This window comes from Mustela lutreola, chromosome 4, assembly GCF_030435805.1.
Source record: "Mustela lutreola isolate mMusLut2 chromosome 4, mMusLut2.pri, whole genome shotgun sequence".
Lineage (NCBI taxonomy): Eukaryota > Metazoa > Chordata > Mammalia > Carnivora > Mustelidae > Mustela > Mustela lutreola.
The window spans coordinates 39,376,955-39,402,573 of NC_081293.1; the positions used below are offsets into that span (position 1 = coordinate 39,376,955).

General features: G+C 38.5%; 1 protein-coding gene across 5 annotated transcripts in view; it reads right to left on the bottom strand.

Annotated features, from left to right (window-relative positions):
- Nucleotides 1-25,619, bottom strand: part of MARCHF8 (membrane associated ring-CH-type finger 8) — a 135,537-nt gene that overhangs the window by 78,268 nt on the left and 31,650 nt on the right. The gene's annotated exons all lie outside the window — the stretch shown is intronic.

A 25,619-nucleotide genomic window follows, 5' to 3' on the forward strand; every position in this document is an offset into this window, starting at 1 on the left:
CAGGCATGAGGACTTCAATTTCTACTGCTAAAAATATAGCACAACTGATACAAACATCCATATCTAGAAGAAATGGACAAACTGGGTATTTAAGAATATGGAAACGGGGGCACCTGGCTGGTTCAGTTGGTGGAGTATGCAACTCTTAATCTTGAGGTCATGAGTTTGAGCCCCATGTTGCATCTAGTGATTAGTTTTTTAAAAATCTTTAAAAAATTGAGGGAGTATATAGAAAGAAATGGATATTCCATGTCACCAGAACAGAAGACTTACTATTATGAAGGTGGCAATTCTCCCAAAACTGATATTATACAAATAAAGCAACCCTTATCAAAAATCCAGCAGACTTCTAGGCAGAAATTAGACAAGCTGATCCTAGAATTCGTATAGAAAGTAGAGGAACCCAGGATACTCAAACAATCTTGAAGAACAAAGTTGGATAACTCACACTTCCCAATTTCAAAACTTAACTACAAAGGAATAGTAACCAAGACAGCATCAAATCGGAATATGGGTAGATATATAGATTAACAGAAGAGTCAACAAATAAGCCCATGTATCTATATCTATGGTCAACTGGTTTTTCAACGAGGGTTCCAAGACTATTCAATGGGGGGAAAGAACAGTCCATTCCATATGCAAATAAATGAATTTAGATTCCTATCTCAGGGGTGCCTGGGTGGCTCAGTGGGTTAAAGCCCCTGCCTTCGGTTCAGGTCATGATCCCAGAGTCCTGGGATCGAGCCCCACATCGGGCTCTCTGCTCGGCAGGGAGCCTGCTTCCACCTCTCTCTCTGCCTGCCTCTCTGCCTACTTGGGATCTCTGTCTGTCAAATAAATAAATAAACAAAATCTTAAAAAAAAAAAAAAAAAGATTCCTATCTCACACAAACAAAAAATAAACTAAACATTGCCCAAATAAAAATGTTTGTGCTTCAACAGACACCATCAAGAAAGTGAAAAGACAGGGGCACCTGGGTGGCTCAGTGGGTTAAGCCTCTGCTTTCAGCTCAGGTCATGATCCCAGGGTCCCGGGATCGAGCCCTGCATCGGGCTCTCTGCTGAGCAGAGAGCCTGCTTCCCCCTCTCTCTCTGCCTACTTATGATCTCTGTCAAATAAATAAATAAAATCTTTTAAAAAAAGAAAGAAAGAAAGTGAAAAGACAACCATAGAACACAAAAAATCATTTTGCAAAACATACAATAAGGGTCTTGTGTGTTGAATATATGAAAAGGGCTGTCACAACTCAACAATAAATAGACAAATAACCCAAAGAAAAATGCGTTGTTCAAGAGACTCTTAATTATACAGATTACTAGAGGAGAGGGAGGTGGGAGGATGGGGTCAAATAGGTGACAGGGATTAAGGAGTGCACTTGTGGAGATGAGCACAGGGTGATGCATCGAAGTGTTGAATTACTGTATTATAAAACTGAAACTAAGATAACACTGTTAACCAACTAAAATTAAAATAAAAACTTTTTTTTTTTTTTTTTTTTTTTTAATTTATTTGTCAGAGAGAGAGCGAGCGAGAGCAAGCATAGGCAGACAGAGTGGAAGGCAGAGTCAGAGGGAGAAGCAGGCTCCCTGCGGAGCAAGGAGCCCGATGTGGGACTCGATCCCAGGACGCTGGGATCATGACCTGAGCTGAAGGCAGTTGCTTAACCAACTGAGCCACCCAGGCGTCCCTAAAATAAAAACTTTTAAAAAGCAAAAATGGGTTGATTAACATCATTAGCCAACAGGAGAATGCAAATCAAAACCATGAGATATATTTCAATTATGACTATATTTAAAGACAGATCAGTGTTGGCAAGGATGTGGAGAAACTGAGGTCCTCATAAAATGCTGGTGGAACTACATGCAGCTGCTTTGGAAAACAGTTTGGATCTTCCTTAAAATGTGGAAATAACACAAATGTCCATAAATTAATAAATGGATAAATAAAGCATGTTATCTACAGAATGGAATACTATTTAGCAATAAAAAGGAATGACATATGAATACATGCTACAACATGGATGAAACTTGAAAGCATTTTACAAAGTGAAAGAACAAAATATTTTATGATTACATTTTTATGAAATTGTCCAGAGTAGGCAAATCATAGAAACAGAAAGTAGATTACTGATTGCCAAGGACTAGGGTAGGGCTCAGGAATGGGAGCTGATGGCTAAAAGGGTTTCTTTTTAGAGTAATAAATATGTTCTAAAATTTATTATGGTCATGTTGCATAATTTCTAAAGATACCTAAAAGCCAGAGAATTATAGAATTTAAATGGGTGGATTGTAACAAATGTGAATTATATCTCAATAAAGCTGCTTTTAAAAAGAATATATAAGTAATTACTATGAATTAAGATAGATAAACTGACCCTCAACTGTGTGGTCAACTAATCTTTGACAAAGCAATGTGAGTTTTTCCCAATGGAAAAAAGACAGTCTCTTCAACAAATAGTGGTGGGAAAACTGGACAGCCACATGCAGAAGAATGAAACTGGACCATTTCCTTATACCATACACAAAAATAGACTCAAAGTTGATGAAAGATCTAAATGTGAGATGGGAATCCATCAAAATCCTAGAGGAAAAGACAGGCAGCAACCTCTGTGACCTTGGCCACAGCAACTTCTTTCTAGATAAGTCTCTAAAGGCAAGGGAAACAAGGCAAAAATAAACTACTGGGACTTGGTCAAGATAAAAGCCTTCTGCAAAGGAAACAGTCAACAAAACCAAAAGATGACCAACAATGGGAGAAGATATTTTCAAATGATATTATCAAATAAAGGGGTAGTATCCAAAATCTATAAAGAACTTATCAGGGGCGCCTGGGTGGCTCAGTGGATTAAGCCGCTGCCTTCGGCTCAGGTCATGATCTCAGGGTCTTGGGATCGAGTCCCGCATCGGGCTCTCTGCTCAGCAGGGAGCCTGCTTCCCTCTCTCTCTCTCTCTGGCTGCCTCTCTGTCTACTTGTGATTTCTCTCTGTCAAATAAATAAATCTTTAAAAAAAAAAAAAAAGAACTTATCAAACTCAACACCCAAGGAACAAATAATCCAATCAAGACATGGGCAGAAGACATGAACAGACATTCTCCAAAGAAGACATACAAATGGCCAACAGACACATGAAAAAGCGCTCAACATCACTCGGCATCAGGGAAATACAAATCAAAACCAAAGTGAGATACCACCGCACACCAGTCTGAATGGCTAAAATCAACAAGTCAGGAAACGACACATGTTGGCGAGGAAACAGAGAAAGGGGAACCCTCCGACACTGTTGGTGGGAATGCAAGCTGGTGCAGTTACTCTGGAAAACAGTATGGAGGTTCCTTCAAAAGTTGAAAATAGACTACCCTATGACCCAGCAATTGCACTACTGGGTATTTACTATAAAGACACAAATGCAGTAATCCAAAGGGGTACGTGCACCCAAACGTTTATAGCAGCAATGTCCACAATAGCCAAACTATGGAAACAGCTTAGATATTCACAACAGATGAGTGGATAAAGAAGATGTTGTACATATATACAGTGGAATATTATGCGGCCATCAAAAAACTGAAATTTTGAAAAAAGCATGGAGGTTCCTCAAAATGTTGAAAATAGAACTGCCCTATGACCCAGCAATTGCACTACTGGGTATTTATACAAACATAGTGATCCAAAGGGGCACGTGCACCCAAATGTTTATAGCAGCAATGTCCACAATAGCCAAACTGTGAAAAGAACCTAGATGTCCATCAACAGATGAATGGATCAAGAAGATGTGGTATATATACACAATGGAATACTATGCAGCCATCAAAAGAAATGAAATCTTGCCATTTGCAACAACATGGATGGAACTAGAGCGTATCATGCTTAGCGAAATAAGTCAAGCAGAGAAAGACAACTATCATATGATCTCCCTGATATGAGGAAGTGGTGATGCAACATGGGGGCTTAAGTGGGTAGGAGAAGAATCAATGAAACAAGATGGGATTGGGAGGGAGACAAACCATAAGTGACTCTTAATCTCACAAAACAAACTGAGGGTTGCTGGGGGGAGGGGGGTTGGGAGAAGGGGGGTGGTGTTATGGACACTGGGGAGGGTATGTGCTTTGGTGAGTGCTGTGAAGTGTGTAAACCTGGCGATTCACAGACCTGTACCCCTGGAGATAAAAATATATGTTTATAAAAAATAAAAAATTTTAAAAAAATAAAATTTAAAATAAAAACTGAAATTTTGCCATTTGCGATGACATGGATGGAACTAGAAGCTATCATGCTAAGGAAAATAAGTCTATCAGAGAAAGACAATTATCATATGATCTCACCGATACGAGGAATTTGAGAAACATGACAGAGGATCATAGAGGAAGAGAAAAAAAAATAAAATAAGATGAAATCAGAGAACCATAAGAGACATCATAGGAAACAAACAGAGGGTTGCTGGAGGGAAGGGGGTTGGGGGGATGGGATAACTGGTGTGGTAATGAGCACTGGGTATTTATATAAGACTGACGAATGGTTAGATGATTAGTGGACCTCTACCCCTGAAACTAATAATATATTACATGTTAATTAATTGATTTTTTTTTAAAAAGATAGATAAAACTGTTTTTCTTCATGGTATCCCTATGTCATTTATCTGATGACATTATCCGATGACACAAGATACCACTGTTACCCACTCTTCTGTTTTGAGAAAGGTACAGGAAGAGTGTAAAATCAGCAATCATAAATCTAAGTTCAAGCCTTGACTCTTGAATACTGTGTGATGTTGGACAAACTAAGGAATTTCAAAGACTCCCTTTCCATCATCTGTAAAACAGAAAGGTTAATAATCTCTACTCCATTCACAGGGTGATTGTAAAGACCAAAGACGACTGTGAATGTGAGGGTTGAATGTAAGGGTTCTTAACGTCAGCACATTTTCCAGCCTGCTTTTTCAGGCATCTGCAGTGATCCCCCTCACTGCCTTACAATGGCCAGTTTGTTTCCTTTGTCTTTCCAGTACTATTTTCCATCTTCCTACATCTCATTCTTATGCAAGATTTACACAACTGGGAACTTCAAATCCTTTCTGACATTTATTTAGGACCTCTAGCAGCATGACTCTGAGGGGAAGCAAGGCTGACAATGCTATCCCTACAGGGGCAGAGGTAGGAAGGCCTGACCGTAAAGATGATCAGCGTGGTGTAACAATCACACTATTCTATGTGCTTTCCAAATGGTCAAAATAAACGAAAGAGTCTACCCATTCCAACGATGATGTTCAGGACAAATACAGACAACAAAGAAGCAGCCAGGAGAAGACAAAGATGCCAGTCGCAGCTTCCCTGAGGGACAGTCATCACAGGTCTGCGTGCCTCCCTGCACCCCTCCCTACAGGGTGCCAGGCTCCAGGAGCAGCCTGCTCCTACCCTTTGTGTGGTGTTGAACTGTAACATCCTGAATGGCACTCAGAATAAACAACTTTAAGTTAAACCTGTTTTTATCAGAAGCACATTTCATACAGAAAATGAAAAGCCTGGGTACAGCAGCTAACAAATACAAAGAAAAAAAAAGCAGTAAGAGAAAGGAGACCAGCTGTAATACTAATGAATGATCAAAGCAGGACTTAACACAGTGAATGTGGATGGAGGGAAGAGAGAGATGATTTGAAAAGGAGTACGAACATAATCTAGTGAGGGGACTAAAGCATACCCCGGTCTCTCACTGTACATTCAGAAGACCAGGATGCACAGAGGAGTGGGGGATAAAGAGAAGTTCACTGAGAGCACATTGAGCTTGACATGCCTGTGGGAAACCCTAGATATGTACACAGTGTACACTGGGAATCACCAACACGCCACAACACCTGAACAGGTGTTAAAGATAGAACAGAATTAAAGGAAAACCTGCAGAATCAGTAGTTTACATTAGATGCTATAAACAGATGATAAAACACAATTATCAATACAGAATTTTTAGATAGCAAAGAAGTATTCCCAACTTTGAAAAACACCCATCTCAACCAAAATTTAACTTTACAAACAGCAAAATTCCTAGAGATGTTCTAATTAAGCCAAGAGGCAAAATAAGCACATTACCACTACTGTATTTAATATATAGATTTTTTTCTGCTAATGTGATAATAAGACTTAAAAAGAGAACTTTATAGGGGCGCCTGGGTGGCTCAATCGCTTATCTTTTTTTTTTTCCATTTTATTTTATTTTATTTTCAGTGTTCCAGAATTCGCTGTTTATGTACCACACCCAATGCTCCATGCAATCTGTGCCCTCCTTAATCCCCACCACCAGGCTCACCCATCCCTTCACCCGCTCCCTTCCAAAACCCTCAGTCTCTCATGGTTTGTTTCCCGCTCTGATTTCCCCCAACCCACTTCTCCTCACCATTTCCCAATGACCAAATGGTTATCTTGATCTCAACTCAAGTCTTGGTCTCGGGGTCATGAGTTGAGGCCCTGTGTTGTGCTCCACACTGCACACGGAGCCCACTTAAAAAAGGGGGGGGGGACTTTATAGTACAATAAAAGAGCTAAAATCCAAAGGAATTTTCTAAAAACTACTAGAATCAGTTAAAAACATAAACACTTGGGCACCTGGGTGGCTCAGTTGGTTAACCAAATGCTTTTGGCTCAGGTCATGATCACGAAGTCCCAGGGTCAAGTCTTGCACTGGGCTCTCTGCTTAGCAGAGAGTCTGCTTCTCCCTCTGACCTTCCCCTTCTCATGCAGGCAAACTCACTCACTCTTTCAAATAAACTTAAAAAAAAAAAAATCTTAAAAAAAAAGCTCTTTAAAAAATAAAAACATTTGTGTAAAATCAGTAATGTATTCTAGTGTAAAAGAAAAAATACATAAATATATAATGTCACCACATGCCTTTTATGCATGCCCTTCTTCTCAGCTCAGGGCCAATCCTTTTCCATTTCCCTCAGGAGCTATAAAAAACAGATGGTCAGGGGCACCTGGGTGGCTCAGTGGGTTAAGCCTCTGCCTTCGGCTCAGGTCATGGTCTCAGGGTCCTGGGATCGAGCCTCACATCGGGCTCTCTGCTCAGCAGGGAGCCTGCTTTCCTCCTCTCTCTCTGCCTGCCTCTCTGCCTACTTGTGATCTCTGTCTGTCAAATAAATAAATAAAATCTTTTTAAAAAAATTAAAAAAAAAAACAACAGATGGTCACATCATCTTCTTGAATTTGTCAATGAATCACACAAAACCAACAGTGTTTTTCTAGAGGGATAATACAAAGTGACATATCTCAGTGTGCTCTGCACATGGAAACTTACCAGGAAAAAAAATACACAATATCGCCAACATTCCTTTACACCAAAATAACAAAAAACATGAAACAGAGATGAATGATACAAAATCTACTTAAGAATTTTTAATGAAAAATATTCAGTGATTTTAGAGTATATTTGAAAACTATAATAATAGTTTGTTGTAATAATAATTTTTATTTTTCCCAAATAAAGCATACGTATAAAATGTAATTCCAAGGAGTCTAAGTAAGATTTTTCCATTTTACAAAATGATTCTAAAATTATGCATAAGAATTAATGAGAAGATCAAATAAAAATGTTGAGAAAGAAGCAACAGAGAAATCCTCTTGGAATATAAACATAAAAAAGCAATAATTATTATTAAAACAGCAAGATACAGAAAACTGAAAAGACAGTCCAGAAACTGAAATAATTATACAGAAGAGTAAAATAGCAGCCCAAAATTATAGGAAAGGGACGTTACTCCTTAACTGATGTTGGGATAACTGGATAAGAATTTGGAAGGGAGGGCGCCTGGGTGGCTCAGTGGGTTAAGCCGCTGCCTTCGGCTCAGGTCATGATCTCAGGGTCCTGGGATCGAGTCCCACATCGGGCTCTCTGCTCAGCAGGGAGCCTCTCTCTCTCTCTGCCTGCCTCTCCATCTACTTGTGATTTCTCTCTGTCAAATAAATAAATAAAATCTTAAAAAAAAAAAAAAGAATTTGGAAGGGAAAAGAGTATCAATTAGGTCTCACATTTCATTCACTAAAATAAATTCTGATGAACATAAAAGTTAAATGTTTAAAAAGACCACATAAAAACATAAAATGTAATTATGAATGAATATATTAAGGAACTAAAGGATGACTAACTTCCTAAGTCTCAAATTAATGGGAAAAAAGTTACAAAAGAAAATGATTTATAGATATGACCCTATAATTAAAAATAAAGATAAACAGGCAAAAAAAAAAGACTAGAAAACATTTGTAGAATATAGGAGACAAAATCAGTATCTTTTACATATAAGAAGTTAATACAAATAACTTTTCAAAAACATTAAAATTCTCACAGATAAAATCGGCTTAGGAACAACTGGTTCACAAATGAGGACACAGCATAGGTCCTCACTTAACATTTTAATATTCAGGGAAAGCAACAGTTCAAAGAACCTATTTTTCAGGCACCTGGGTGGCTCAGTGGGTTAAAGCCTCTGCTTTCAGCTCAGGTCATGATCTCAGGGTCCTGGAAGAGAGCCCCACATTGGGCTCTCTCCTCAGCGGGGAGCCTGCTTCTCCCCCTACCTCTGCCTGCCTCTCTGCCTACTTGTGATCTCTGTATGTCAAATAAATAAATAAAATCTTAAAATTAAATAAATAAATTAAAGAACCATTTTTCCCCTTCACAAAATTCTACAAAAAATATGGCAAAACCTACCATTGACCAGTAAGTGCCAAGCCTATGTTCTATCATCCTCCAGAAGAATAATAAAAACTCAGAATGTCTATCAGGAAAAATGCTGAGCAACAGGGCTGAGAAACTGTGGAAGAGGATGCCTTTGGGAAGCTTAGCCTGAGGAAATACATAAAAATCTACGAGCCCCAAGATTTTCACCATTACACTATTTACAGCAGAGAAAAACACACAGTTCCCTTAATTTTGCCAAACTGGGGAAAAGCTAATTAAATTACAGTGCTAGAACAATTAAAGGAAGGTTATGCAGGCATTAGAAGCAAGAGAAACATGGGTTTGATAAAAAGCACACACTGTAATTACAACTATGTTAATATATACACAAGCAAAAATACTAGGAGGGAAATTCATTAAAAATGCTAAAAGCAGTGGGGCGCTTGGGAGGCGCACTCAGTTAAGAGTCCAAGTTCTGGTTTCAGCTCAGGTCATGATCTCAGGGTTGTGAGATAGAGCCCTGAGTCAGGCTCCATGCTCAGTGTGGAGTGTCTGCTTGAGTTTCTCTCTCCCTCTGCCTCTGCCCCTTCCCCTTCCCCTAATCTCCATGTACTCATGCTTTCTCTCTAAAATAAATCTTTTTTTAAAAAATGCTACCAGCAGTTTAATGATGTACCAATATAAGTGGTTTTTCATTTCTCTATATTTTAAAACCTTAGTTTTGATATATTACTTTACAGGTTAAATATTTAAAGAATCAAAATTAAAAGTTCGGGGCGCCTGGGTGGCTCAGTGGTTTGGGCTGCTGCCTTCGGCTCAGGTCATGATCTCAGGGTCCTGGGATCGAGCCCCACGGTGGGCTCTCTGCTCGGCGGGAAGCCTGCTTCCCTCTCTCTCTCTCTCTCTCTCTCTCTCTCTCTGCCTACTTGTGATCTCTGTCTGTCAAATAAATAAATAAAATCTTTAAAAAAAAAATGAAAAGTTCAAGTTATTCCACCTAGGTTGGCAACAATCAGAATTTTAGATTGTCAATGACCATATACAAACATAAAAGGTAGTACATTTCTGAGGACCTCACAAAATTCAAGCTTAATCTTTTTTTTTTTTAAGATTTTATTTATTTGTTAGAGAGAGAGAGAGCACGAGCGGGGGGGGGGGGGCAGGCAGGGGGAGAAATGGGTTCCCTGCTGAGCAAGGAGGCTGATGTGTTTTAGACTATTTTAGAACTGCAGTCCCTATCTTAAACTATTATAACTATATGTTAGATTACATAATGTTATAACATATCCTTAAACTATTACAGCTATATAAAACTTAGAGTCATATCTTTAAACGATTCCAGTAGATTACTCAAGAAGAGGGACAGAGTGGACTCCAGGTATGCCCAACAATGCTGCCCCATGGGAGGAGAATGGGCCCCTAAGGAAAACTGATGGAACTTTGGTACTAAATTCTTGCCCAAAACAAGAGGTGGGTGGGGCGGGTGCCTGCCAGGCTCAGCTGACAGAGTGTGAAGCTCTTGATCTCAGCATCATGAGTTCAAGCCCCATGCTGGGTGTAGAGAGTCCTTAAATAAACTTTTTTTTTTTTTTTTTAATGGTGGGCAAGAGAGAGGAGATGTGCTGCAGACTTAAAGGCCAGTATGTATAATTTAGAATCTCAAGCAGCAGAGCAACACAGCAAGTAAGGGAGAAAACAATGTGGGGCAGATGGGACTCAGCTCAAAGCAGTGCATACCATCTTCTCCAATGACCCTGGGAGACCTCAGTAGAACCACTCCACCATTACTGGGTAAAGGATGTGGACTAACATCCAGATTTTCCAAGAGTCTGAACCCTAGGAAAGTTAAGGAGGAATACTCCTGGGCATTCCCTTGCTCACAGGACAAATACAAGAATACTGAAAACACTCAGTTAACAAAAGGGAAAGAGCTCTGTTGGGGTTCTTTCAGCATTTCACTTCTGAGAAGGAAGTGTGAGTCTGACTGACGTTAGAGATAGAAAACGCTTCCAATGAAGTACAGAAATAGTCAACTTCCTCTAGTTCCTCCAAATGTTCTTCAATTCCTGTCCTACGGAGAGTAGTGCCTGATCCTTAGAGTGGAGGAAAGAGGGACAGAGAAGAGATCAAGGCCACAGCAGCCCAGAGCCCTTCCTGGGCATTTACCACACTGTAACAAAGTGACCTACTTATATTTCTGCTTTCCTCACTGGACTCTGGGAAACTTGAGGGTTCAGTAATGGAACCATGACTAGAATACAGAGATAGATTCTAGCCATTTATCATAGGATGTTTCTGTTTGCTATTGCTGGGAAACAGACAACCCAAAACTTAGTTGCTTAAACAGCAATGATTTCCTATTTCTCACAATTCCATGGGTTGGCTTCTGCTGCCTTTATCTGACTTAGTCATGCTGCAGCATTGGGTCAAGGTCAGCCAGGGACTAGGCTCAGTGGGGAAGGCTGAGCCTCCCTTTCCATGTGGACTTCCTCCTAAGCTTCTTTCTGTAGTAGCAAGCAGCACTCGAGAGGCGAGGCTTGAGAGGGGCGGCTCACTGCACACGGTGCCTCTGACTGCATCATGCCTGCTGATGTCCCACTGGCCAGTTCAAGTCACATTTGAAAGCCCAGCATCAGGGGTGAAGAAACAGACTTTACCACTTGATGGAAGAAACAAGCAGATTCATATTGTGAAGAGAAAGAGAGATGGACAGAGAGGCGGTTCATCAGGGGCCATTTTGTGCCAAACTACCAAATACTATTTGTGCTATTTTCCTCTCTGATAGCAATTGTTATTTTTATTGGTAAAGGGGTTTTTAATACCACAAGGTATTTTTATACCTATTACATTTAAAAAATTATTTAGGTCATTTAATTTTTGATATTAAAAAAAAGTAACTGGGCTCTATTTCTATTTCAGAATAATGGATCCAGAAGTATTTCAAGGCTTTGAGACTGGAATTACTTCTGGCAGCAATTCACGTATGAAGTTATCATGTTTCTTCACAAACACATGGATCTTTTTGAAGATCTTTTTTTAATTTTTTTTTAAGATTTTATTTATTTATTTGACACAGAGAGATCACAAGCAGGCAGAGAGGCAGGCAGAGAGAGAGGAGGAAGCAGGCTCCCCGCTGAGCAAAGAGCCCGATGCGGGGCTCGATCCCAGGACCCTGAGATCATGACCTGAGCCGAAGGCAGCGGCTTAACCCACTGAGCCACCCAGGTGCCCCTCTTTTGAAGATCTTTATTAAGTTGATAGAGGAACACATTTTATAACAAAAAAAATCTAAGGCAATTAAATTTTGTTTGAAACGCTTCTTGCAAAGGAATTCTCTTCACATCGTATAATACAGCAGATAATGCTGGCCATGCAGACAGCCCTGCACCAGTCAGCTGTCACCTCAGGCTGGAGCAAGCACCTTCTCTACTTACTGCAGTGAAGTGGAGAAACCAGGGTGGGCCTTCCCTCACCTCTTCAGTCTTACCTCCCTCACCTTCTAAGATAGGTCTGTCCATCCAGGACAAATCTCAAGGACTCCTATACATGCCACAGTCAACTCTAGCCTTGTTCATTCTCATCTACCCTCTTGGGATGCTCTCCATACTATGTACACTGGGCCATAAACTCCTTGGCCTTCAGAACACATTCTGAAGCTTGTCTCCTCTACAAGAAATAAACAGCAAAACTAATTCCCCCTCCCCTTTAATACCACCCACTGCACTTATCCATTATTCTTTATGGTGTGAACAAAATGGCCCTTCAATATTTGCAATGGCTAATTTTTTTTTAAGATTTTATTTATTTATTTATTTTGACAAAGACAGAGATCACAAGTAGGCAGAGAGGCAGGCAGAGAGAGGAGGAAGAAGGCTCCCTGCTGAGCAGAGAGACTGATGCGGGGCTCGATCCCAGCACCCTGGGATCATGACCGGAGCCGAAGGCAGAAGCTTTAACCCGCTGAGCCACCCAGGTGCCCCTGCAATGGCTAATTTTATGTCCACTTGACTAGGCAATGTACCCAGATATTTGTTCAAACATTATTCTAGACGTTTCTGTGAAGGTATATTTTCAGATATGATTAACCTTTAACTCAGCAGAATTTGTATAAAGGAGATTACTTTCCATAACATGGGTAGGCCTCATCTAATTACTTGAAGGCCTTAATTTTAAAGGACCAACCTCCCCTGGAAGAAGAGAGAATTCTGCCAACAGAATACCTTCAGACTTGAATTCCAGAATCAATTCTTCTCTGGATTCCCAGCCTGTCAGCTTCCACAGCACATGAACCAACTTCTCAAAAATCAAACAAAATCTCAATCTCAAATCTTTTTCAGTGTCTCTGTCTCTCTTTGTCTCTCTCAGTTTCTCTTTATACACACACACACACACACACACACACATATATACATATGTGTACATATATTTTAAAAGTACCAATAGAATATATTATATATACTTAAATATATATTATATGCCTATATAATATATAGATTTGGAGATATAAATATAAATATATAAATATATATATATATATATGTTTGGAGAACCCTAACATACTACATACTTCTAGATCATTATTTCCATGCATATAAAGCTTAGCTTACTTAAATGGCTGAATTCTCTCTGGAACATTATATTCCTCTACCACTCCCTACACTGTCCTGGATCATCATATATTTCTTTAGCATTCTCTACAGTGTTCTATATAGAACAGTGGTGAAACACTTCTGCAATTTTAATTGGTGTTTCCTTATGACTAAACTTTGAATCCTTTCATTTCCTAACCTTTTGCCCCAACTGACTATGACATGCCTGTAAATGCATGACAAAACAAAAGCTGAAAGAAAGAAAAGTAACCCTGGTCCTGTTTTCTTAAGGAAAATACCAAAAGGTGGCTAAGGTCAATTAAGAATTGGTAAATTTAATATTAATTTGCGTATGGGTGGTTAAATATTAAGAACTTAGTTATGCTATATTTTTCATGATCCTGGAGCTCATTCTTTTTAGTTTTCTCCCTCTAGATAGCATTTTCTAGTGAAAAAACTATAGTTACAGAAAAAATATTTCAGTCAATCATCAAAATAATAACCCCAATCCTAATTTAAAAGTAATATAAACCAGGCAATAGTTATTTGCTATTTTTTTAATTTTTAATTTTTAATTAACATATAATGTAATATATGACCCAGGGGTACAGGTCTGTGAATGGCCAGGTTTACACACTTCACAGCACTCACCACAGCACATACCTTCCCCAATGTCCATAACCCAACCATCCTCTCCCTCCCCCCAGCAACCCTGAGTTTGTTTTGTAAGATTAAGAGTCTCATATTTTGTCTCCCTCCCGATCTCAATCTTGTTTCATTTTTTCCTTCCCTACCCCCCAAATCCCCCACTTTGCCTCTCAACTTCCTCATATCAGGGAGATCGTAATTATCTTTCTCTCATTGACTTACTTCGCTCAACATAATAGTTGAGCGAAGTTCCTAGTTCCATCCTAGTTCCATCCACATCGTCACAAATGGCAAGATTTCATTTCTTTTGATAACTGCATAGTATTCCATTGTGTATATATACCACATATTCTTTATCCATTCATCTGTTGATGGACATCTAGGTTCTTTCCATAGTTTGGCTGTTGTGAACATTGCTGCTATAAACACTCGGGGGCACATGCCCCTTCAGCTCACTACATTTGTATCTTCAGGGTAAATACTCAAGTCGTGCAATTGCTGGGTCATAGGGTAGCTCTATTTTCAACTATTTGAGGAACCTCTATGCTGTTTTCCAGAGTGGCTGCACCAGCTTGCATTCCCACCAACAGTGTAGGAAGGTTCCCCTTTCTCTGCATCCTTGCCAGCATCTGTCATTTCCTGACTTGTTCATTTTACCCATTCTGACTGGCGTGAGGTAGTAATTTGTTTTTAAAATCAACTATCAATTCTCAGAGGTTTTCACTTCATTACAAATGCCTTCTTTTTGGGAAGACATGAAATATCTGAATCAATTAAACTAATCAAACAAAAGGAGAAACATGGGGCGCCTGGGTGGCTCAGTGGGTTAAGCCGCTGCCTTCGGCTCAGGTCATGATCTCAGGGTCCTGGGATCGAGTCCCGCATGGGGCTCTCTGCTCAGCAGGGAGCCTGCTTCCTCCTCTCTCTCTCTGCCTACTTGTGATCTCTCTCTGTCAAATAAATAAATAAAATCTTTAAAAAAAAAAAAAAGAAGGAGAAACATGTATTTTCACAGGAATAAGAAAGCTAGTCTGGCCCAAACACTAAAATGGCTCATCAACATTTTCTGAGCACCTTCTAAGTGGCAGGATCCTATGGGGAACTGAGAAATGTTAGAATGGGACTGATTCTAGCCATCCCCTCCCTAAAATATACTGGCTAATACCCAGAACATACAGACTACTCACATTTAATAAGCAAATCTCAGTGAATGTGCACATTTCTGCTCCCATCAATTATGTGCATATCCAAAATCTACCATTTATACCTGCTAAAATAACCAGATTACACCCAAAAAGGAATCCCTCAAAATAAGTCCTAAGTCAACAAACCAAAACTTAACTAAATCTCTATGTTCATCTCTTCCAGAAAAGGAAAGTCTAGGTTAACCAGTCAGCAACTGTCTGCTCAGCACAAACTACCTGACCTGGCTCCAAGACTTCCCTCTCCTCCATATAAGGAAAGTAACCATAATCCTGCTCTGACCAATGAGCAAACGGCCAGTGTAACTTCCTTAATTCACTTTGATCTATACACATCTTATAGAGTGCTTTTGATCTGCTAGGTTGGATGCTGCCAATTCATAAATCGCTGAATGAAAGCTAACTAGATCCGTAAACTGACTGGAAATTTTCTTCTAACATATCCAAACCTATTTATGTCAGCTGTTCTGATCACAACTGTATAATTTAATATTATATAAACTAATCCCAAAGGAGGAAAAATGTGGCTACAAAAATAAGAAATTACTCTTCTCATAAAAACTAAGTTGACTACTTTGGAAATTACTGATAAAGGCATATTATTTCCCTTAAAATCTTCTAACAAATGGGTTTAAGACAAACAACTACAAGAGACTAGGAAAAAATACTCTGAAACACTAGAATTCTGTGCTCAGATTGCTTCAAAAATTTCTGAAGTCTCAATCTATTTTAAAGAAACTAAAACTAGAAAATACAAGTTACCAGCTGGATGTAGTTTATATAACAATAATGATGTGGGACGCCTGGATGGCTCAGCCAGTAAAGCATCTGCCTTCAGTCTGCCTTTGGCTCAGGTCATGATCCGAGGATCCTGGAAAGGAGCCCCACACTGGGCTCCCTGCTCAGTGGGGAGCCTGCTTCTCCCTCTGCCTGCCACTCGCCCTGCTTATTCTCTGCCTCTCTGACAAATAAATAAATTAAATCTTGAAAAAAAAAATGATCTGGAACTCCAATCAGTGGAAGCATACTCTAGGTCAAAAAATTGGCCTCCTTATTCCCCACTGATATCAGAACAATCTATCAGTGGCAGTACCCTTACATCTGAATACTTCCCACAGTTATTCTACTTAAATTTCCCTCGAGGGTGGTAAAAATTCAGAAACTGTATAGATATACCAGTTATTCACTATAGCACTATTTGTAACAGCAAGAGACTAAAGACAAAATATCCATTAATAATGGACTGGGTGAATAAACCTCATCACATTCACACAAGGGAATACAATATAGCTGCAAAGAAGACAAAGAATACTCTCTATATACTTGCACTGTATGATCTCCAAGAAATAACATGAAGAATAAAAGCAAGGAGAGAAAATTATATATAGTATGTTATCATTCATCTAAGACGAGGTTGAGAAGCCGAGATAAATACATACATGTGAATGCGCAACTGCACGCACACACATATGCCTACATGTTTTAAGTAAAATGACAGGGAGAGAAGACCAGAACAGAGCGGACGAGGATCAGAGCTAGGCTTTTCTGATGCTGCCCTGTTCTGTCGACTTGGCTCTGGGACCATGTATATGTTTTCTGTAATTATTAAGCAAAAACACAAAAAAAACAAAAAACATTTTAATTCCTAAAATTCAAAAGCAAAATGAAACAAACCTGAATATTTAAACAAGCAGTAGTATAACTATACAAAAAGGAATTATTTCAAATGACTGTAAACACAATTTCACCATACATCCCTTGAGGATATTATCTTAAGAATAGAAAAAAGAGGGGCGCCTGGGTGGCTCAGTGGGTAAAGCCGCTGCCTTCGGCTCAGGTCATGATCTCAGGGTCCTGGGATCGAGTCCCGCATGGGGCTCTCTGCTTGGCAGGGAGCCTGCTTCCTCCTCTCTCTCTCTCTCTCTCTCTCTCTCTCTGCCTGCCTCTCTGCCTACTTGTGATCTCTCTCTCTGTCAAATAAATAAATAAATAAATCTTTAAAAAAAAAAAAAAGAATAGAAAAAAGAATCAGAGAAAAATGTTTTTTAATTCTTAAACCATTTTTAGTAATCATATTGTTAGTAGTAAAATTTATAAATATAAATATCAAAGGAGTTCATGTCAAAAAGACCCAGGAGCCAATCTGAATGAAGCTGCTCTCACTGGCCAAAGATGGGACCATATGATCAATAAGAATAACTGTGATGGACTGAAAAAATAATCAAATATGTTAAAATTCATGTGTTCATAATGATGTGTTTTAAAATGAAGAAAAAATCATTTACCATCTTTGGAGATATTAAGAATCCTCCAAAAGTTAAAAATAAAGAGAAAAAAACATTCATTTAACTTGTTTCCTCTGTATGAACTGTTACCTCTGAGTAACCAATACTTAACAAAGAGAAACCTCTCTAAGGATGTATTAAAGCTAATAAATGAAGGAATGCTGAAATTAGAATAGAAACATCTTGGGGCGCCTGAGTGACTCAGTGGGTTAAGCTCTGCCTTCGGCTCAGGTCATGATCTCAGGGTCCTGGGATGGAGCCTGCTTCGGGCTCTCTGCTCAGCAGGGAGTCGGCTTCCCTTCCTCTCTCTCTGCCTGCCTGTGTTCTCTCTGTAAAAAAAAAAAAAAAAAAATCGCAACATCTTGCAAGCCTCTGATTAAATAATGGATCTATGCAAATTATAAGTGGCCATTAACATCACAAAGGAAAAACAATCAGGCATGAAATGCTGTTGGAAACCACCCTCTATGAAATATTCTTGCAATAAAAACAAGCCTAAATCAAATCAAATCTCTAAAATTCACATTCAGTTTACAGGAAAAATGGGGTAGGGAGAGAAACATATTAAATGACACCACTGGGATGCATTCTGCAAAATTCATAGTATGGACAACTCTAAGATAAAATGACAGGATTTCTTCAGCAAATATGTTTCAAGAACAAAGAAAATAAATAAGAAGGGGAACCTGTATGTTAACAGATAGTTAAAGAAAATGTACCAACTAAATGTAACATGTGGATGAACCAGGCTTAGATTCAAACAAACAAACTGCAAAAAAGTATGAAATAGATGTGTCCTGGGTGGCTCGGTGGGTTAAGCATCTGCTTTTGGCTCAGGTCATGATCCAGGGTCCAAGGATGGAGCCCCTGAGTGGGACTCCCTGCTCAGTGTGGAGTCCGCTTGTCCCTCCCCCTCCACCCCACCACTCATGCGTGCTCAAGAGCTTGCTCTCTTTCACTCTCTCAAATAAATATTTTTTTAAAAGGTATTGAAATAATTGTGGGAAAACTGTGGTATTGCAGTTAATTCTAAGAAAATGGCCCTTCTCTCTCGGTAAGAGTACCGAAATATTTAGATGAAATGATATTATAACTAGAATTTCTTCAAAGATGCAGGGGGGTGGGTGTAAGGAAACAAAAGGAACTAGGAGGGGATGCCAGAGCATACTATATTATTCCTCTACTTTCGTGTATATCTGAAATTTTCCATAATTAAGTTTTGAAAATTTGATGAATGAGCAAATATATACTTTAAATTACTAATAAAATGTTCACGGTGTATACAATTCTCCTCTTCTGTAATTCAGTTTAAGTGGCAATGCTTGTACTGTGTCACCTATCTGTCCTCTAGGGCATATGCCTCTTAGATCTCTAAATTATAAACCAAAAACACAGAGCCTACTATACTAGAGGTGCTCGATAAATGTTAAATGAGTATATTCTGTTTGTTGTACGTCTGCTCTGCTCTGGTAAACCTTCCAATAATTCTAATTTGTCAATACAAGTTTGTGATAAAGGATGAATAAATAGAACCAAGTAAAAAATAAAAAGTTTTAAAATCCCAAATACTGTACTTAACTTTTTCAATCTACATCCCACAAAAGATACTCATTCTTCTTTTATTGTGGTTAAAAAAATGTATGAAATTTATTAAATTAACCATTTAGGTGTACAGTTCCATAGTGTTAAATTTATTCATACTGTTTTGAAAAGGTCTCCAGAACTTCTTCAACTTGCAAAACTTAAAAACTTCCATACCTATTAAACAAAAGATGCTTCTTCTGAATACTTCCAACCCACTATTTTATCCTATACATGCCTCTAACTACAACAGCCTTTGAAACATAATTCTTCTAACAATAAAAATTATGGATCACTAGCACAATAGCAGATTTTAAAAAAAGAAAAAAGAAACACCTTAGTCCTTAAAGGAAATGGGAGAAGTCAGAAGTAGGACTACGAACAGAAGATCCATATGAGCGCCTTGTGCAGAGAGGAGGACAGGGCTGAAGAGTGGCTTCAGAGTTCCTCTGAAGGGGCATGAGGGGCCAGAAGCAGTGGGCCCAACACTAAGAGAAGTCCTGTGAGTCAGCACCCCAACAGAAGCAGCAGGCCTCTCACAGGTGCCCTCAACAGGGCTTACCGCGCCCCCAAAAGCCCCACAACAGTGATGGCAATACAGCTGACAAGAACACACCGCAAATCTACCAGACACCTTGGATCGGTACCTAGAAATGCTCTGTGCCGAGATTCACTCAACACTTTCAGTTAAGTATGCCTTTTCAGGCATACAGTAATAATAATGGCAGCTACAAATCTGGGAATAATTATCTACCACAGTGTATCTAACAAATATGTAAGAAGAAGGATCACTGATACTTTTTTGCCTCTTATTACAGTTCCAGTTAACTTTGGTTATTTCTATCCTAGAAAGATGAACCCTGGGGTACCTAGGTGGCTCAGTGGGTTAAGCATCTGCCTTCAGCTCAGGACATGACTCTGGAGTCCTGGGATCAAGCCCCAGGTCGGGCTCATTGCTCAGCAGGGAGGCGGCTTCTCCCTCTCCCTGTCACTCCCCTGCTTCTGTTCTCTCTCTCTCTCTGAAATAAATAAATAAAATCTTTTTAAAAATCACTCCATACAATTTTATTCCTCCAAAGCACAACTCTCAGCTGAGCCTATACTAGGACCACTCTAGGAAAGACAGATTTTTCACAGGAATGAGGACACTGGCAGGGCCAGACCAGCCAAAGGCCTGTTTACAAAAGGCACCAAGAGGACTAAGAAATCTCTATGGGTGGGCTGCAGGGAGGGGAGAAAGGAACAACAATTCACAATTAAACTGGGTTTAATCCAAATAAGGCGACGGAGCATGAGAACAGAGTTGTGGTCTGGAAGACCAACATGGCGTGCGTCACTCACACTACGCTGCACAAAATAAGGGAGCTGTAGATAGAGACACTTCTCAACAAGGCTCTGTAGAACAATAAAATCTCAAGGAGTTGACAGGACAAGAAGAAGCATCTGTTAGCCAGAAAACTAATAGCAGCAGGGATAATGACCATCCTGGTGCCCTAGCCGCAATGGTGTCCTGTCAACACAACATTTGCAACAGTAACAGTGGCTCTACTGACATTGTGGGGCATAAGGTGAGAGCTCTCAGTTCTGCCTCTAGTACCAGAAGGTTGTATGTGGGCATGTGTGTATGCACAAACACACATATGTACAGGTGTGTGTAATATCCAACTATTAACAGTGTAACTGGAAAGCATCCAGAAGGAGAATGTGAGTGGCATCACAAGGGAACTTTCTCTTTTGTTATACTGAGTGGTTTTTTTTTTTTTTTAACAATTATGTTGTAGTACAAATAAACATATTTTAGAGAAATAATGTCTACAAAAAGTAGAACATTTCGAGGCCTAAAGGGAAAAAAATATGTAGTAAAATCAGCAAAATTTAATACAGAATTTACAAAAGAGCCCCAGTCATACTTTGACAATTCTTGCCCTTTTATTAATTTTTTGAGAAAAAGAATGAAAGAGAGTACAGGGAGCAGGCACAGAAAGAGAGGAAGAGGGAGAAGTAGACTCCCTGCAGATCAGGGAGCCTGAACGCAGGGGCTTGATCCCAGGACCCTGGAATCATGACCTGAGCTGAAGGCAGACACGTAAGCAACTAAGCCACCCAGGTGCCCCAATTCTTGCCTTCTTATCTAAGTGAATGTATCTTTAAAAAGAAAAAGTGTGGTTTAAAAATTAATAATTTCTAGCAATATCAATTATTCAGGAAGAACATAAATTTTAGGAAAGGAATAAATAAATGTAGCCTCTAATCATATGTACACTAAAAGTTGATAAACAGATCATAAACTTAATAGGCCATCAGAAAAAACACAATATAAAAGTATAAGATTCAGAGTCAGGGAACCTGGTCTGAGTTCTGGGTCTGCCAACAGGGTTAGTGACCTGCACCAGAACAAATATTAACAGAGCATTTACTGCACCACAGGCCAGCTCCACATACTTTACATATACTAAATACAGCAATCCTCACAACCCTATGAGACAGATCCTACTATTATATCCATTTTACCCATGCGGAAACTAAGACACAGAGAAATGGACTGGCATGCTGAGGGTCCTTCATCTAGTAAGAGCTAGCCCAGATGGCCAGCAGCAAGCCTAGTCTCAGAGCGTGTGTGTAACATCCAACTATTTAAAAACTATTATAAATATTGTATTATTGTATTATTATATGTATAACTATTATAAATATTTATAACTATTATAAATATGTATAACTATTATAAATCCTCATTAGCACAGCTCCCTACTTCCTGGCATAATTCATAATCAGTGGCCTCTTAGTGAAAATATCTTAAGGGGGGTACATGGATGGCTCGCTCGGTTAGTTGAGCATCCAGCTCTTGGGTTTGGTTCAGGTCATGATCTCAGGGTCATAAGAGAGAACGTCACATCAGGCCCTGCATTCAGCAGGGAGTCTGCTTAAGATTCTCTCCTTCTCCCTCTCTCTCTGCCCCTCTCCCTGTTCATGCACTCTCTCTCTCTAAAATAAATAAATCTTTTTTTTAATTGCTCAAAAAAAAAAAGAGATAGAATATATCTTCAACTGAGGCTCTTTGGACTCTAACAGACTAAGTCTGAAAAAATAAATATAAGCTCAAAATCAAATTTTGCCACACACATGAATATGTCTCTATGAGTGAAAGAGCAGAAAGAACAAATACCAGAAACAATACTTGAAGTGATAAAAGCTGAGAATTTTCACAAGCATATGAAAGACTTGGACCAAGAATAAAGAAAAACAATATATACTAAGTAGTATAAATAAGAACTCAACACCTAGATACACTGCAGAAAACTGCAAAATGAAAGACTTTAAAATAACCAGACAAAAAAACTGATTACTACAATTAGATCTGACTAAAGCATGCTGACCAGCAACAACAAAAATCAAAAAATAGCAGATTATCTTCAAAGTACAGAGAAAATGTAATGTCATCAAACACTGTATGCTCAAGAAAACTATCCTTCAAGAATAAAGATGAAATAAAAATATTTCCAACTAAATAACAGTTTATAACCAGCAGATCTTCAGCAAAGAAATTTTGAAAGAATATAATGCAGAAAAATGGAAAATTATCTCAGAAAACAGATCTGAGATAAAAGAAGCAATGATATAGTAATTATGGGTAAACATGCAAGAAAATGTAAACAAACATTTTTCCATGCTATAAGTAGCAATAGTTTGCAATTGTGGCTTTAAACAGAAGAGAGGAAATAAAAATCTGAAAAACTAAAGTGTTTAAGTTAAGGCATATAGATGGGAAGAGAGTACTATCTCAAGAATAAAAACCAGGGAAAAACTCCCAAAACAATACAGAGGGGAAAACATCATAAGAAAAAAACAAGAGAGGGGCGCCTGGGTGGCTCAGTGGGTTAAGGCCTCTGCCTTCAGCTTAGGTCATGATCTCAGTGTCCTGGGATCAAGCCCCACATCGGGCTCTCTGCTCAGCAGGGAGCCTGCTTCCTCCCTGCCTCTCTGCCTACTCATGATCTCTCTCTCTGTCAAATAAATAAACAAAATATTTTTTTTAAAAAAGAGCAAAAAAATCTTATCTTTTTAAAAACAAGAGCAAAAAAGAAAAAAGAATCATAGAAAAGTGCAAATAAAAAGTGCAAAGTAAAACAGCAGGGATAACAAATATATCGACAATCAATATACATAAGTGAATTAAAATTGCCAATTAAAAACAGATTATAATGTTATTTTATAAAATAGAAATAGCTTATATATTGTTTATATGTTGTTACATATTGTTTTCACAAGACATACCCAATAAACAAAAACTAAAAGTTGAAAGTAAAAGGATTAAAAATTTTAAGTTAAATATTAAGAGAAGATGGGAATAGGTATAATAATATCAGAAAAAAATACACTTATATCAGCTGTTACCCACTGTAAGCGAAAAAAAATAAGAAAATGTGGTCTTAATTTGTAGAAATCTCAACTGAGAACGAAAATGAAGAAATGAAACCAAACAGAAGTCCTAGAAGTAAAGAAAATTAAAATTAAAAACTCAATAGATAATCTTAACAGTGGACTGGAGAGGATAAGAGAGTCAGTGAACTGGAAAACAGACCAACAGAAATTATCCAAGCTGAAAAATGGGAGGAAAAATTGGAAGGAAAAAAAAAAAAAAAGAACTCTCACAAATCTGTGATACAATATCAAGAAGTATAACATACATATAATTGGAGACACAGATGAGGAAGACTGTGAAAGTGGAGCAGACATGATAGCCAAAAATTTCCTAAATTTGATGAAAAACACTGACCTGTAAATCCAAGAAACTCAGTAGATACTAAGTAAGATCAAGAAAAGAGAATTATACAAGAGCATATAATAAACTACTGCAAACCAAAAACTTTATTTTACTTATTTACTTAATTTTACTTATCTTGAAAGTGCCTAGAAAGAAATGACAATAACAGTAACAGCAATATGAATGATAGCTGACTTTATCATTTAAAAAGAAGCCAAAACACAATGAAACAACATCTATAATGCTGAAAAACTGTCAGCCCATACTTCCATATGCAACAAAAATATCCTTCAACAATGAAAGACAGGGCACCTGACTAGCTCAGTCAGTAGAGCATGTGACTCTTCATCTCAGAGTTGGGAGTTCAAGCCCCAAGGTGGCTATACAGATTACTCAAAAAAATAAAATCTTAAAAACAATGAAGGACAAAGATCTCCATATAAGCAAAAACTAAGGAAATTTAGCCCTAGCAAATGACACCTGATAAAAACTAGGATCTACAAAAAAGAATTTATCAGAAATAGTAAGTATGTGGTAAACATTAAAAAATATCTTTCATTTTCTCCTCTTAATTTCTTTAGAAGACACTGGCTATTTAATCAACATATATAACACCAGGGCTTATTATGTAGGTATATGACAATAATAGTACAGTGAATGGGGCGAGAACAGAATTATATTTTTATAAGGTCCTTATATTTTACAGGAATTGTATAATATTAACTCTAAGACTAAGATAGCCTAGGGTAAGTTAAGGATGCATATTGTAATTACAAATGCAACCACTAAATAAAGTTCTTAAATAGAATACTTTTTTTTTTTAAGATTTTATTTATTTATTTGACAGCGAGAGAGATCACAAGTAGGCAGAGAGGCAGGCAGACAGAGAGGAGGAAGCAGGCTCCCTGCTGAGCAGAGAGCCTGATGCGGGCGGGGCTCAATCCCAGGACCCTGAGATCATGACCTGAGCCAAAAGCAGAGGCTTAACCCAATGAGCCATCCAGGCGCCCCAACAGAATACTTTTTAAAAAAACAGTCGATTTGCCCTAAAAATAAGGAAAAAGAAAAAAGAGATTTAAGCCCAAATACAGTCAATTCTCATTATGTGAAGCAGTTATATACTTAAACTAGCCGTGAATATTGAATTAACAAATACAGAACTATTGTTCCTAGGGGAAATCTAGGGCTGGGTTCCTGTGAGCCTTTGTTAACACTTTGGTCATCCAATCAATATGCAACCTTGTTTTAGGTTTGTTTCTGTTTGAAACCACCTTATTTAGCAAATATATATTGCTGATTCAATAATACAAAACTTAAGACCAATAGCACTATAACTCATGCCTAAAGAGAAGTTTTATCTAACATGTCTGTATTCTTTGTAAGGCACATCACTGCCTTCTTGCACTAAGGAACACTAGACAGCACCTCACATTATATTTAGGAATTCAGAACTTATTTTTTTCACAAAAATATTTTTTTACTTGTAGCATACTTCAAAAAACACGGTTCTAAAAGATATATATAATACATTCCATCCAAGAAAAACACAACACACATTTTCTGTTAAGATATATTTATTTATTTTAGAGAGAGTGACAGTGTATGCAGGGGATCAGGATGAAGGAGGAGAGACGGAGAGGGAGAGAGAATCTCAAGCAGACTTGGAGCTGAGCTAAGAGCCCGACAGGGGCAGGAGGGCGGGGGAGTCTCAACCTCACGACCCTAAGATCACGACCTGAGCCAAAACCAAGAGTCAGATGCTTAACCAACTGTGCCACCCAGGTATCCCCACATTTTCTTCAAGCACACAAGAAGAATCCCCTGGTTATATTACATAAAAAAGATGTAACAGAAGTGCCTGGGTAGCTTAGTCTGTTAACCATCTGACTT